The sequence below is a fragment of the Dasypus novemcinctus genome, chromosome 1 (genome assembly GCF_030445035.2).
Source record: "Dasypus novemcinctus isolate mDasNov1 chromosome 1, mDasNov1.1.hap2, whole genome shotgun sequence".
Taxonomy (NCBI): domain Eukaryota; kingdom Metazoa; phylum Chordata; class Mammalia; order Cingulata; family Dasypodidae; genus Dasypus; species Dasypus novemcinctus.
In genome coordinates, this window is record NC_080673.1 from 79,681,431 (window position 1) to 79,694,923 (window position 13,493).

Sequence of the window (13,493 nt, forward strand, 5' to 3'; positions counted from 1 at the left end):
GGGTAATGAGATATATGGGAACCTCATATTTTTTAATGTAACATTTCGTGTGATCTATATATCTTTGAAAAAAAGGTATAGAGTCTATTTCATCTAAAAAGAAAGACAAAACTTATTTAAAAATAAGTAAAAAATGTATTTTAAAAAAAACTTATCAAGATTAGTGAAGTATCTGTATTTATTTGTCTTAGTTTGTCAAAGGGCTACCAATGCAAAGTTCCAGAAATATGTTGGCTTTTATAAAGGTTATTTATTTGGGGTAAAATCTTACAATTCCAAGGCCATGAAAAGCCCATCTCAAGGCACCATAAGAAGTGCTTTCTCACCCAAGTCAGCTGCCACACATTGAGGCAAGATGGTCAGCAATCTCTGCTGAAATTTCTGCCTTCCCCTTCATATCCCCCTTGAGCTGCTCTGTGGGCCCAGGCTCTTGGGGCTTTGTGCTTAAGTGATCCTGTAGTTCTCTCTCTTCTGGCATAGGGCTTGTCCCTTTCCAGACCCTCTATATCAGTCTTGGCTGGTTTGCTCTCTTCCCAAGTTCATCTGTAAGCTATCAGGAAAATCGCTCATCTCTCCCCCAAGCCTCAGCTTTTTGAGCCTCTCCTTTCTGTCACATGGCAGGATTGAAAATGGCAGAGCTCTCTCTTCCTGTGTCTGTCTGAGTGAGTGCCCATTTATACAAGTCCCAGCAAGGGGCCTAGACCAAAAAAATGCCCTATAGCAATCTTATAAAAAATCAAAGTCCCCTCAACTGAATTTAATACAATCTAAGGGTATCACATCCAGAGGAATAGAATAGCTTACAGTCTTTCTCTTTTGGGGATTCATAAAATAAATTGTCAAGTATTAAAGCACATTGAGTTTATCATAATCACATAAGAAATAAAACTGTCTAAGAAATACTCTTGGGGGCTTACTCTGTAGATTTTAAAGAATGTGAAATTTTGTGATGTAGCTTATGCAAGCTAAATAGCAACCTTGATGTGTTAAAATATCATTTTGTTTGTTTGATTTTACAACTCATATATTTCTTTTAAGGTGAGTATTCTCTCCCTCCCCAAGCTAAATTTGACATGGTGAAAAAAAAATTAGAAAAAGAAAGTTTTTTTCTTTCATGAAGCAAACATAAAACTTGCATTAAAAGAGAGATTGAAAGTACAAGATCATCAAGTGCTGCTTTTAAAAAGATCTGTTTTGGATTTAAATACATCATTTTATAACCAAAATAAAAACAATAGAATTTATGTTCTCAGAATTTATGAACTACTAGTGAGCACTGTACGATTTTTAAAAATTACTATAAAGAAGGCTACTGATGAAGAACTTTGAATCAGAAAAATACTAAATAATATTTTAGTTACTTTATACCAAACTACCAATAACAATGGATTTGGTCGTACACATTTGTGATAGTTTGAAGCTGGGTGGATCCCAGAAAATCCTGTTCTTAAAGCTAATCCATTCCTGTATTTTAGGTAGGACATTAGATTAGATTATTTTAAGGGATCTTCCTTTTGATTAGATCGTTTCAGTAGGGCATGACTGAGGATGGGTCTTAATCCTTTTACTGGAGTCCTTTATAAATGGATGACTAAAAAGGCACAGACAATGAAAAAAGCTGCAGAGACAGAGAGAAACCTCCAAAAGTTGACAAACCTGGGAGAGAGAAAAGCCACAGATGGAGCAGCCCAAAATTGAAAGCAACAAGGCCCATAGGAGAAGGTGATTGGCCCAGGAGACTGGCAGACACCACCATTGTGCCCTGCAAGTTGAGAGGAATTCAACCAGGCCCACCAGCAGCTGGGCCTCAGACAGAAAAGTGTGGCCTAATGATGCCTTTATTTGGATACTTTCATGGCCTCAGAACTGAAAGCTTTAAACCTAATAAATTCCCATTATAAAAAGCCAACATATTCCTGGTACATTGCTCCCAGCAGTTTTTAGCAAAGTGAATAGAAATTGGTACCAGGAGAGTGGAGTGCATGCTGCTATAAAAATACCAAAAATGTTGGAATGGTTTGATAAATGGGTAAGGAGTAGATTATATAAGATTGTGAGATGCTTAATAGAAAAGGCCTAGGTTGCTTTGCAGAGACTGTTGGTAGAAACATGAATGCTTAAGATACTTCTGATGAAAACTTAAAAAATGATGATGGTGTCATCGTAAATTGAAAGGACAGCAATTCTTTCTTTAAAGTGGCAGCAAACTTGACAAAATTGACTCCTGATGTTAGATAGAAGGCAGAATTTGAAAGTGACAAGCTTGGATATTTAGCTGAGGAGATTTCCAAACTAAATGTGGAAAATATGTCCTGGCTTCTCCTTGTAACTTATGGTAAAATATGAGAGGAAAGAGATAAGCTGAGAACTGAACTCCTGGGCACAAAGAAATAAAAAATTCTGAACTTCTGGAAAACAAGTCCCCAGAGAATAATACCCCATGTGAAGATTTAACTGAACATGTAAGCAGGCAGCCATTTCCTTGCAAGTCAGTGCGGTCACCCCTCGGGCTGAAGTGTGGATTGCTGGCCTGGCGGGGGAGCAGCCGCGGCAGGCCAAGCCACTGCCCCCATAATAGGGTGGCTGGTCGGACTCACCGCCACCCCTGAAGGGAGCTCGGCATGGGCGCAGAGTGCCCTCAGGTCTCCCCTTCTCGGCAGCCATGCTTCCGCAGCCGCCCCTCCTCCCCGATGGCGCCACACGATGCCTGTGGGGCGGCACCCTTCTTCTTCTTTCTCCCTGCGCAGGCACAGGGCGGAAAAATCCAGTCTGCCCTTTTCCCTTCCCCCAACAGCAGCAACAGCCAGGCGTGGGCGGGAAACTCAAGTCTGCCCTCCACCCCAGCAACAGCAGCCACCAATCCCTAAACCCTGCCCCTTCCCCCAGCAACAGCGACAGCCAATACCTAACATCACCCCTCCCCCGTCCAGTACCGCCCACTGACCTTTCGCCGGCAACCAATCAGAACAGGGCGTGGCTTCGACCAATCAGCCTTCCCCAGCCCCTATAAAACTGTTGCCTCTCCCTCAATAAAGTTGGACTTGCGTGTTTACCTTGTCTCCGCGGTAGTGTTTCTGCCGTGCGCCCTCCAGTCCTGAGAGCCCCCGACAAGGGCCTGGCCTCCCTTTTCCCCAGTTCGTCGCCTGCTTCTCCGGGCGACCCCTTCGTCGCCGGCTTCGCCGGGCGACCCCGTCAGCCGAACCGCGCAACCCCTGTGAGACCGACCCCTCGTCTGCTGCCGGACCGACCGCTCGTCCCAAGTGGGACCGACCCCTCGTCCTAAGCTGGACCGACCCCTCGTCCGCAGCCAGACGCCACCTCTACCGACCGAGCAAGCCGCCGCAGTTGGCGCCCAACGTGGGGCAAGGCAACCGCATCACAGCCTCACTCCATAACCTGGCAGCCCCCCCCCTCCTCTCTTCTCACCTTGGAACTTCTCTCGTGCAACATTGCTGCTACCTGAGCCTTGGCTACCTCATACGATCCACAGCGGTCTGGGAGAATCGCTGGATGGCTTTCTCCTTCCATGTCGGGGGCTTATACCGACCCGCTATGATTAAGAGGTGCCAATAAAACTCTCAGGAGCACGTGCCTGAGCACCTCCACCCCTGCCTTCACCTCTGCCTCCTCCCCTCCGCGCTTGCTCCCCTTTGCCTTGCTCCACTGCTCGTCGTTCTGCCCTCCCCTCATCGGGGCCTTCTCTTGGCCCGCGACCACCGTCAAAGCCCCACCGGCTCCGACCCCTCGTCTCACCACGCACCTCGGCTCCCATCGCCGTGCTCTCAAGGTAAGGGCCCCTTTTCTTATCGGCTCCAAAAGGCCATTAGCAATGGGTAACATCCTATCTGCTAAGCAAGCCCCGCAAGTTCGGGCCCTCGCCGGTCTCCTAGACACTCACCGGTGTAAGATCTCTTTGAAACAGCTCCAAGTATATTGGGACCTTCTTCTCCCCTTTAATCCGTGGCTTACCACGTGTCAGCTTTGGGACCCGGACACCTATACTCACCTTATAGATAGGGTCACTTCTGCTGTGGAGCAGGAAGGTAAAAGATTCCCTCCTGGCTTATTATAGGCAACATGAAGTCCAGAAGAAATCTTGAAGGGTATAATCTATGATATGCTATATAAAAAAGGATTTAAAAGCAGCTATACCAGAAAGTAAGAATTATGAGTCAACTGTAAATAAATTATATATTTCTGTTAATGTGTTGTAATTGTTCTGTGTTTGTCTGTCTGTTCGTTCAATGTCAATGTATATTGTGATACCTCCGGATGGTAAATATAAATTACTAGAAATCTTTAAAAGAGCTCTATTCAAATGGCCAAAAATTAAATAAGCACTTATATTAATACTTAAGTTTATTATATTAATACATAAGTTTAAATGTTAATAAGATATCTACAATTAAAAACAATTGTAAGTCTTAATTAACAAAATTAACTGTACGTCTTCATAAAAAGTTGTTCTTGCCTAGATTAAAATGAATAACTTATTTTTCTTCACAGGATAATATGAAGAATGTAAAACTTATATGAATATTAAAAAGGTTAAAAGTTTGTAAAAATGCTAACGGAAATGTAATAAGTTTTGCAATAAGACATATTTTGTCCTAAAGTAGGATGGCTAATTTTTCATAAACTCTTGAAACTTAATTTGCATGCGGCAAGTGTAAAAGGTATTGTGATAACTTTACGTGGGGGAATGTGTTCTGTAAAGATAAAATTTATCTTCAGTAGTTTACATTAAGGTATTAAATGGCTAATTCCAAAAGGTCATTCTTAAATATATATATATAAAACTGAATTGATGATAATAATAATAAAAGGTAATTTTATAACAGGAAAGATTAACAGCAACCAAGCTCCCCTGCCAACTTGCTTTTAGGAAACGGTTTCTAATATTGCATGCTACTAAGTATTTAAAGAAAAGTTATTCTTAAGGAAACAGAAGATGATTTTGTCTTTGCAGCCATTGTCTATTTAGCAACACCCCTCGCTATCGGCCTAGCCACTGTTGTGCCGGACGATTGGAACCTTAAACAAAGACTCCTCCTCACTGTCATCTTCCTATCTATCGTTACTATATTTACTGCCCTCATTCTCCTTCGTTTATAAAGCAGTCTCCTACAAACCACAAAGCTTCTGTCTTAAACATACCATTCTCAACCCTATCCTCTAAATGATCTTCTCACTTCCCCCACAGCCTTTAATACTTTATTTCTTCCTCATAACCTTTGCTTTCTTGATAATATTTTCCGCCATCTGTCTAGCCGCTACCGCCCCAGAAGATTGGAACCTCGGCCAATGAATTCTACTCTCCATCGCCTTTCTGTTTATTATCCTCTTTTATGCTTTACTCCTTATCTTCCTCCCATAATGACTTCACCAACCTCCTCTTGTCCAAAACTGTTACCCTTCTTTTCCTCACACTCCCCATTGCACTCACCAACCCCAGCCATCAGCCTTTTAATTGGACAGTAAGCCTCTAGCAGGAAAAAGTAATCCTCTCCTACAATGTCTTCGCCGCCAAGAAGAGATCAACTACCTGTAACGCGCTGTCACCCTGGACTTTTAACAGCAGATGGATCTTATAGCCGCCGAGATCAACAAGAATTAGACATTGGCCACCCTTGCTTGCAACGGCAAGATACTGCCCCTTAAATTGTACATTTATATCCCCGTCATACTCACCTCCCTCTTCAGCCCCGCTTCCCTCATTGCTTACTGCCTCTTGGGCCTCGGCTACTTGTTGCTGCTGCCATCCTGGCCCTTATTTGAAAAGAAGGGGGAAATGCAGTCACCCCTCGGGCTGAAGTGTGGTTTGCTGGCCTGGCGGGGGAGCAGCCGCGGCAGGCCAAGCCACTGCCCCCATAATAGGGTGGCTGGTCGGACTCACCGCCACCCCTGAAGGGAGCTCGGCATGGGCGCAGAGTGCCCTCAGGTCTCCCCTTCTCGGCAGCCATGCTTCCACGGCCGCCCCTCCTCCCAGATGGCGCCACACGATGCCCGAGGGGCGGCACCCTTCTTCTTCTTTCTCCCTGCACAGGCGCAGGGCAGAAAATTCCAGTTGGCCCTTTTCCCCTCCCCTGACAGCAGCAACAGCCAGGCGTGGGCGGAAAAATCCAGTCTGCCCTTTTCCCTTCCCCCGACAGCAGCAACAACCAGGCATGGGCGGGAAATTCAAGTCTGCCCTCCACCCCAGCAACAGCAGCCACCAATCCCTAAACCCTGCCCCTTCCCCCAGCAACAGCGACAGCCAATCCCTAACCACCACCCCTCCCCCGTCCAGTACCACCCACTGACCTTTCGCCGGCAACCAATCAGAACAGGGCCTGGCTTCGACCAATCAGCCTTCCCCAGCCCCTATAAAACTGTTGCCTCTCCCTCAATAAAGTTGGACTTGCGTGTTTACCTTGTCTCTGCGGTAGTTTTTCTGCCGTGCGCCCTCCAGTCCTGAGAGCCCCCGACAAGGGCCTGGCCTCCCTTGTCCCCAGTTTGTCGCCTGCTTCTCCGGGTGACCCCTTCATCGCCGGCTTTGCCGGGCGACCCTGTCAGCCGAACCGCGCAACTCCTGTGAGACTGACCCCTCGTCTGCTGCTGGACCGACCCCTCGTCCCAAGCGGAACCGATCCCTCGTCCCAAGTGGGACCGACCCCTCGTCCTGAGCTGGACCGACCCCTCATCCGCAGCCAGACCCCACCTCTACCGACCGAGCAAGCCGCCGCAAGTCAGGATTGGAAATGCAGTTATTCTGAAAGGATCTGTGGAAAGTCTTACTGTCTGACACATTGAACCCCTGTTTCCTGCATGAGAAATCAACAAGCTTTTCTTGGTGAGATTTATATGAATGGAACCACTGACAGTCTGGCCTGAAAGAGACAGAAAAGGGAGAGATCAAAGGAAAAATAACTTCAAGAGCAGAACCATGGAAGCTGACATCTGGACTTCAAACAACTTCTTGGGTCAAGAGAGGAGCCCTACCCGTGTTTATAAAAAGGGTATGCCTTGGCACTTGGAGAGGGTGGAGAGGGTGGGTCTTCTGCCCCATTGTTCAGGAAGAGTGCAGCTGTCCTAGGTTTCAGAGAGGGTGGGGCACATTCCCCAGATATTTGGGAGAATTTGGTAGCCACCCCACTGTGCTAAGGGGGTTGAAAGTGTGCCCTGGAGATTGAGGAGAGTGTCACCATCACCCCAGTGTTCTTGGCATGTGGGTCCTAGAGTTCACTGGTCTCCCATGTGCTTGATGAGGGTGAAGCTGAGAACATGGCCATTGGGGAAGCCCTTGGAAAAGGTGGGACCACTGCTTTCAAGCCCTGAGGAGAATTAACTACCGTTCTGAGGATGTTTCTCAGACTTTGAGATCTAATGGAGTATGCCCTGCAGGTTTTCAGAATTGTTTGAGACCCATGACCCCTGTTTTCCTTCCAGTTTCTCCCAATGGAAAAGGGAATGTTTATTCCATTACTGCCCCTCCTTTGCATAATGGAGGCAGATAACTTGTTTTCTAAGTTTCACAGGTCTACAGCCTGGGAGGAGTTTTGCCCTAAGACAGACATGCTTCTAAACAACTATGATGAGTTCTTGTACTTAATATTGTTATTGAAATGATTTAAGGTTATCAAAATATTGTGATGGGAATGAATATAATTTGCATATGGGAAGAAAATGTATTTTGGGGGTCCAGCAGGTAGAATTGACAGTTGGAAGTTGGATAGACCCCAGAAAATCCTATTCTTAAGCTAATCCTTTCCTATGCATGTAAACCTACTGTAGATGGGACCTTTTGATTAGATTCAGTTATGGAAACTTCCTTTTGATTAGATCACTTAAATAAGACATGGCCTAGGGTAGATCTTAATTCTCTTATGGGGGGAAATGGATGTGGCTCAAGTGATTGGGATCCCATCTACCATTTGAGAGATCCAGGGTTTGATTCTCGGAGCCTCCTAGTGAAGGCGAGCTGGGCAGGAGAGCTGGCCCACGTAGCAATCTGGCCTGAGTGGAGAGCTGGTACAGCAAAATGACACAACAAAAAGAGACACAGAGGAGACACAATAAGAGATGCAGGAGACCAGGGAGCTGAGGTGGCACAAGAGACTGAGCACCTATCTCCCACTCCAGAAGGTTTCAGGATTGGTTCCTGGTGCCACCTAAAGAGAAGACAAGTAGACACAGAAGAACACACAGCCAGTGGGCACAGAGAGCAGACAACAGGGGAGGGGCGGGGGAGAAATAAATAAATAAATCTTTTTTAAAAAATCCTCTTGCAGGAGTTCTTTATACATAGAGGGAAAAAAAGCTACAGACACAGAAAAAAGCTACAGAGACAGAGAGAAGCTTCCAGAAGTCGATGAACCTGGGAGAGAGAAAAACCACAGACACAGGAGCCTGAAGTTGAAAGCACTATGACCCAGAGGAAATGGTAGAGGGGACAGGTAGTCACTACCACTGTGCCCTGCCCATGTGAGAGGAATGCAGTACCACTGGCAGCTGATCCTCGGAAAGAAAAGCATTACCTGATGATGTCTTGATTGGATACCTTTTGCCTCAGAACTGTAAACTTTTAACATATTAAAATCCCATTATGAAAGTCAACATGGTAGTTGCTGGTAAAGTTTTCTTTGTTGTTATTTTTTTAAGATTTATTTTATTTATTTCTTGTTCCCCCTCCCCCATTCTACCCCCCGTTGCCTGCTCTCTGTGTCCATTCACTGTGTGTTCTTCTGTGTCTGTTAGTATTCTCATTAGGCAGCTCCAGGAACCGATCGTGGGACCTTCTGGAGTGGGAGAGAGGCGATTACTCTCTTGCGCTACCTCAGCCCCCAGTTCTCCTATGTCTTCTTATTTTCTCTCCTCTGTGTCTCTTGTTGTGTCATCTTGCTGCACCAGCTCTCAGCATCAGCTGGCACTCCTGCACAGGGTGGCTTTCCTGCACTGGGTGACATTCTCACTCAGGAGGCACTCCTACACCGGGTGGTGTTCCAGCGTGGGCTGGCACTCTGCATGGTCCATCTTGCCATGTGGGCCAGCTTGCCCTCACCAGAAGGCCCTGGGCACTGAACCCTGGACTTCCTATATGGTACACAGGAGCCCAGTTGGTTAAACCACATCCATTTCCCAAAGTTTTTGGTTTTAAGGCAGTGCAGATCTGGCTGGCCCAGCCTCTATCCCTTTGCTGGTTGCCTGTAGCTGCACTTGGCTATGGGCAATGAGCTCCAGGGCATCATGGCCAGGGTCCACTGCAGCTGTGCTGGTGTGAAATGGCCTTTCACTACCTGCGCACTACCATGACCTCTGTTCCTACTGGCATCTACCTATCTGCAACCTAACATGGACCTCATGGCTTCTGAGGTGCCATTCCTGCTGCCAAGTTCGCCTTGGTCATAGCTGTCACCACCCACCTCCTCTGAGCCTGAGCTGGACCAGCTGAGGCAGAAGGTGGAGAAATTGGAACTGGAGCTGTGGAGCTGCAGAGCTGCAAGCAGCAGGTATGGGTGATCAAGAGGCTGCTGCATCACACAGGGTGACTGTACCAGGGCCAAGAGCAACAACTAGTTCTGCATGCAGGTGGACAAGCTCAGTAAAATACTGCATTGTGGGACAAATGAAGAGAAGTCTGATGTAGAAGTACAAACAGAGAACCACACTCCTTGGTCAATCTTAGATTATTACCAGACATACTATAAAGCATGTTAGTCTTCCAAATAAAACAATTGAACTCAGTTCAACAAGGTCAGGATATAGAAGCTTTTACTTTTAATTCTAAAGAACAGTCACAAAAGGAAACGTTGCTTACATTGGCATTGATAGAACAAAAATTGATAAATGTGGACAATAGGACCATTTTACCTTAAAAGTCACAGGAGCTAGCATCTGCATTTGCAACTGAAGATACATCCTTAAAAGGCTCATCATTAGCTGAAAGTTTGTGAGCTGCAGCAGAAGCTGCTCTATTATAGACTGAATTTAGTTATGCAGAAGCACTGGATTGTTGTTTTTTTTTTTAATTTATTTATTTATTTCTCTCCCCTTCCCCACCCACCCCGGTTGTCTGTTCTCTGTGTCTATTTGCTGTGTCTTCTTTGTCCGCTTCTGTTGTTGTCTGCGGCAGGGGAACCTGTGTTTCTTTTTGTTGTGTCATCTTGTTGTGTCAACTCTCCATGTGTGCAGCACCATTCCTGGGCAGGCTGTACTTTCTTTTGCACTGGGTGGCTCTCCTTCCAGGGCGCACTCCTTGCGCGTGGGGCTCCCCTACGTGGGGGACACCCCTGTGTGGCACGGCATTCCTTGTGTGCATTAGCACTGTGTGGGGGCCAGCTCCACACCGGTCAAGGAGGCCGGGGGTTTGAACTGTGGACCTCCCATGTGGTAGACGGACGCCCTAACCACTGGGCCAAGTCCACCACCCTGGATTGTATTTTGAACATGGCACTGATTTCTATTATGATTCTGAAAAATAACTATATTATGATTCTTCCCCTGTAATTTGTTAATACTGTGATGTGGAAAGGGGTTGATACCAATTTCATTCTCGAGTAAATTTTCAATCTTATCAAGCTTCCAGCGCAAAACAAAGCAAAGATAAAAATTTGAAGAAGAAAAGAAAGGATCCAGAAACTTCTACAACAAATGAGGAAAGGAGTTTGAATTCAGAAGATCAAAAAAAAAACTCCAGTTGTTGAGCATATAAGCTGCAATGAGGACAATTTTTCAGATGTGATAAAGAAGGCCAAAACAGACATTCATTACAGATATAGTTCCCCAAAGTTCACTGTTCCAGTTAGTGGAAACACTATAGAATCTCATAAAGAAAACATCTATAATTCACTATGCTATACTATATAGTAAGCATTTGTATCTACTTTTTTTCCATAATGAGATACTTAGATATGAACAACTGAGTACAGTATTGAATTACTCAATGTGCTAGCATTTGTAGTTTTGATAAATCCCACTGCTGGCCATGGAATTGTGCCAGATAAATCAGATTTCTAGTGCAAAAGTATTATCCTAGCCAAGGTCTTGAACTCATGATATTTATTGCAATTGCCCTCAAAATGCAATAAAAACAATATTATAACATTAAAAAAAAAAGCCAACACATTTCTGGAGCGTTGATCCCAGCAGTTTTTAGCAAACTAAAACAAAATTCTTTAAAACATACATTTTATTGTAGACAAATCTAAATACTACAATTTTTACCCTAAAGAATTAAGTTTCAATTGAATATAAAAAGTCAGTCATCAGCTATGTGCACACACACACAAAAATGTTAAAACAAAATTAGCAGGAAGCAGATTTGGCTCAACTGATAGAGCATCCACCTACCGCATGGGAGGTCCACGGTTCTAACCCTGGGCCTCCTGACCCGTGTGGTGAGCTGGCCCATGCGCAATGCTGATGCGTGCAAGGAATGCCATGCTGTGCAGGGGTGTCCCCACATAGGAGAGCCCCATGTGCAAGGAGTATGCCCCATAAGGAGAGCCGCCCTGCATGAAAAAAGCACAGCCTGCTCAGGAGTGGCGCTTCACACACAGAGAACTGACGCAGCAAGATGACGCAACAAAAAGAGACACAGATTCCCAGTGCCACAGACAAGAATGCAAGTGGACACAGAAGAACACACTGCAAATGGGCACAGAAAGCAGACAACAGGGGCCGGGGGATGGGGGGAGGGGGGAGGAAGGGGAGAGGAATAAATAAAAAATCTTAAAAAAAACACCAAAATTAGCTTACACCCTAAACCTGTTTTAGATTATGACTGAATACATCTAAAAGAAACTGCTGGAGTCAGTTCTGCCCTGGGCTTCCCAGCAGTCTCCTCTGGCCATTTATGTCAGATGATTGACAAGTGATAGAGAATTAGTGTTCACTAGCTATTGATTACTTGGAATTCCCTCTGATTTGAATTACTGCCACTGTTTTTTTTCTCCTGTCCATTTATGGGTCAAGTGTGTAATTAACCAAAGGATATTGACTCTGGTGAGATTTGAAAGAGAAAAATTGTTCCGGCCAGTTCTTGAAAAGCTTATGCAAAGAGGAAAAAAATTGGACATTTTTTCATCCTGGATAGGAGATGGATTCCAATTTAAATTTCCAACTGTAATTGATTTGCTTTTCTTCTTAAGTCTCAACATTCCTTATGGCAAGACTTATCTCAATCTGAAATACAGTTTCCCATTTGTTGTGCTGTTTCTGCTCAATAAGTGAACTAAGACAGGAAAACTGGAAATGGTATTATGATGAAGCAACTCTCCCACATCCATATCTAAGTGTAGACTGGTAGTTGCTGCAAACTGATACTATATTCATACTGAAAAAATGTATATGATTCTGTATATGTGTGTGTATATATTTATATACACACATATGTATATATATGATAACAGCATAATTAGGAAAAAAGTTGATTAAGATATATAGGAAGATTACCTTTGTGTTTAGAATATTGAACCAGCGGTACTCACAGTGTACAATCATAAAGCAAATTAATTTTTTCTTCCTACTACCCTTTCTGTGGACTGGCTTTTCCCCTGCCTCTGGAAAAAATTTAAGTAGTCTTCATGCTTTTTCTGATTATTCTTAGGTATTAGAAACAGATAATTTGGTTATCTGAGCCTCAGTCTCAGTTTATGAATCAAAATATGAGGCTGAAGTTTAATTCTGGCTTTAGAGTTAAGGTTCCTCTCCCTGCCCCATCTCCAAGCCAGTTGCAGATATGAAGCTGGCAATCCCAGAGGCAGACACAGGAGGGCACAGTCTGCTGCTTCTATCTTTCTCCAGGGACTATGGGGAGGGAGCAGATTTAAAGGAAGCAACCGACACTGCTTTCATGATCTAGCATTGGAGCTTTCTGAACATGGCAGATATTTAAAAGTGACTCTTTTTCTCATAAGCATTTTCATGGGTTCTTCCAAGACCCATCCCACCCACCTAGGGAGTTCCCATGACAAGAGCTAATGTGCTTCTGTTCCTAATGGTTCTTTATTTACTTGGTTTCTTTCTGAAGAGGACTGTTCACTCTGCTGGCCATCCTCTTAGTCCTGAACTGATAGGACCCCATGTTTCTTTCTTAAGCAAGTGGCCATTTGTTCTATGGGAAAACTACATTGTTTGCTCCAACAGAATCTGGAAATGATATTGTACTGCTACTCAGTGAGTGCAAAAATTGAGGAAAACTGGAAATCCTATCATGAAGAGTCATTCTAAGCAACCCCATTACCCTTTTGAATCTGCCCTCTGAGAGACTAACCAGCCATCTTCTAGCTCTTTAGATTTTCCCAAATGGGAGTAAACACCCCCATTTCCCCCAAGCCTTCAGTTCTCCCCATGGCCTCCTTAAATCTTCCTCTCTTGATGCAGAGTAAAGAGAGACCACCACCTACCACTTCCCCTTGAGAAGAGCAGCACAACAACCAGCAATTTCCAAAAATTTTCTCCTCCAAACTCAAAGTGTGTAAGGAAGTTTAGAGTCATACAGCCAATTTTCCTCA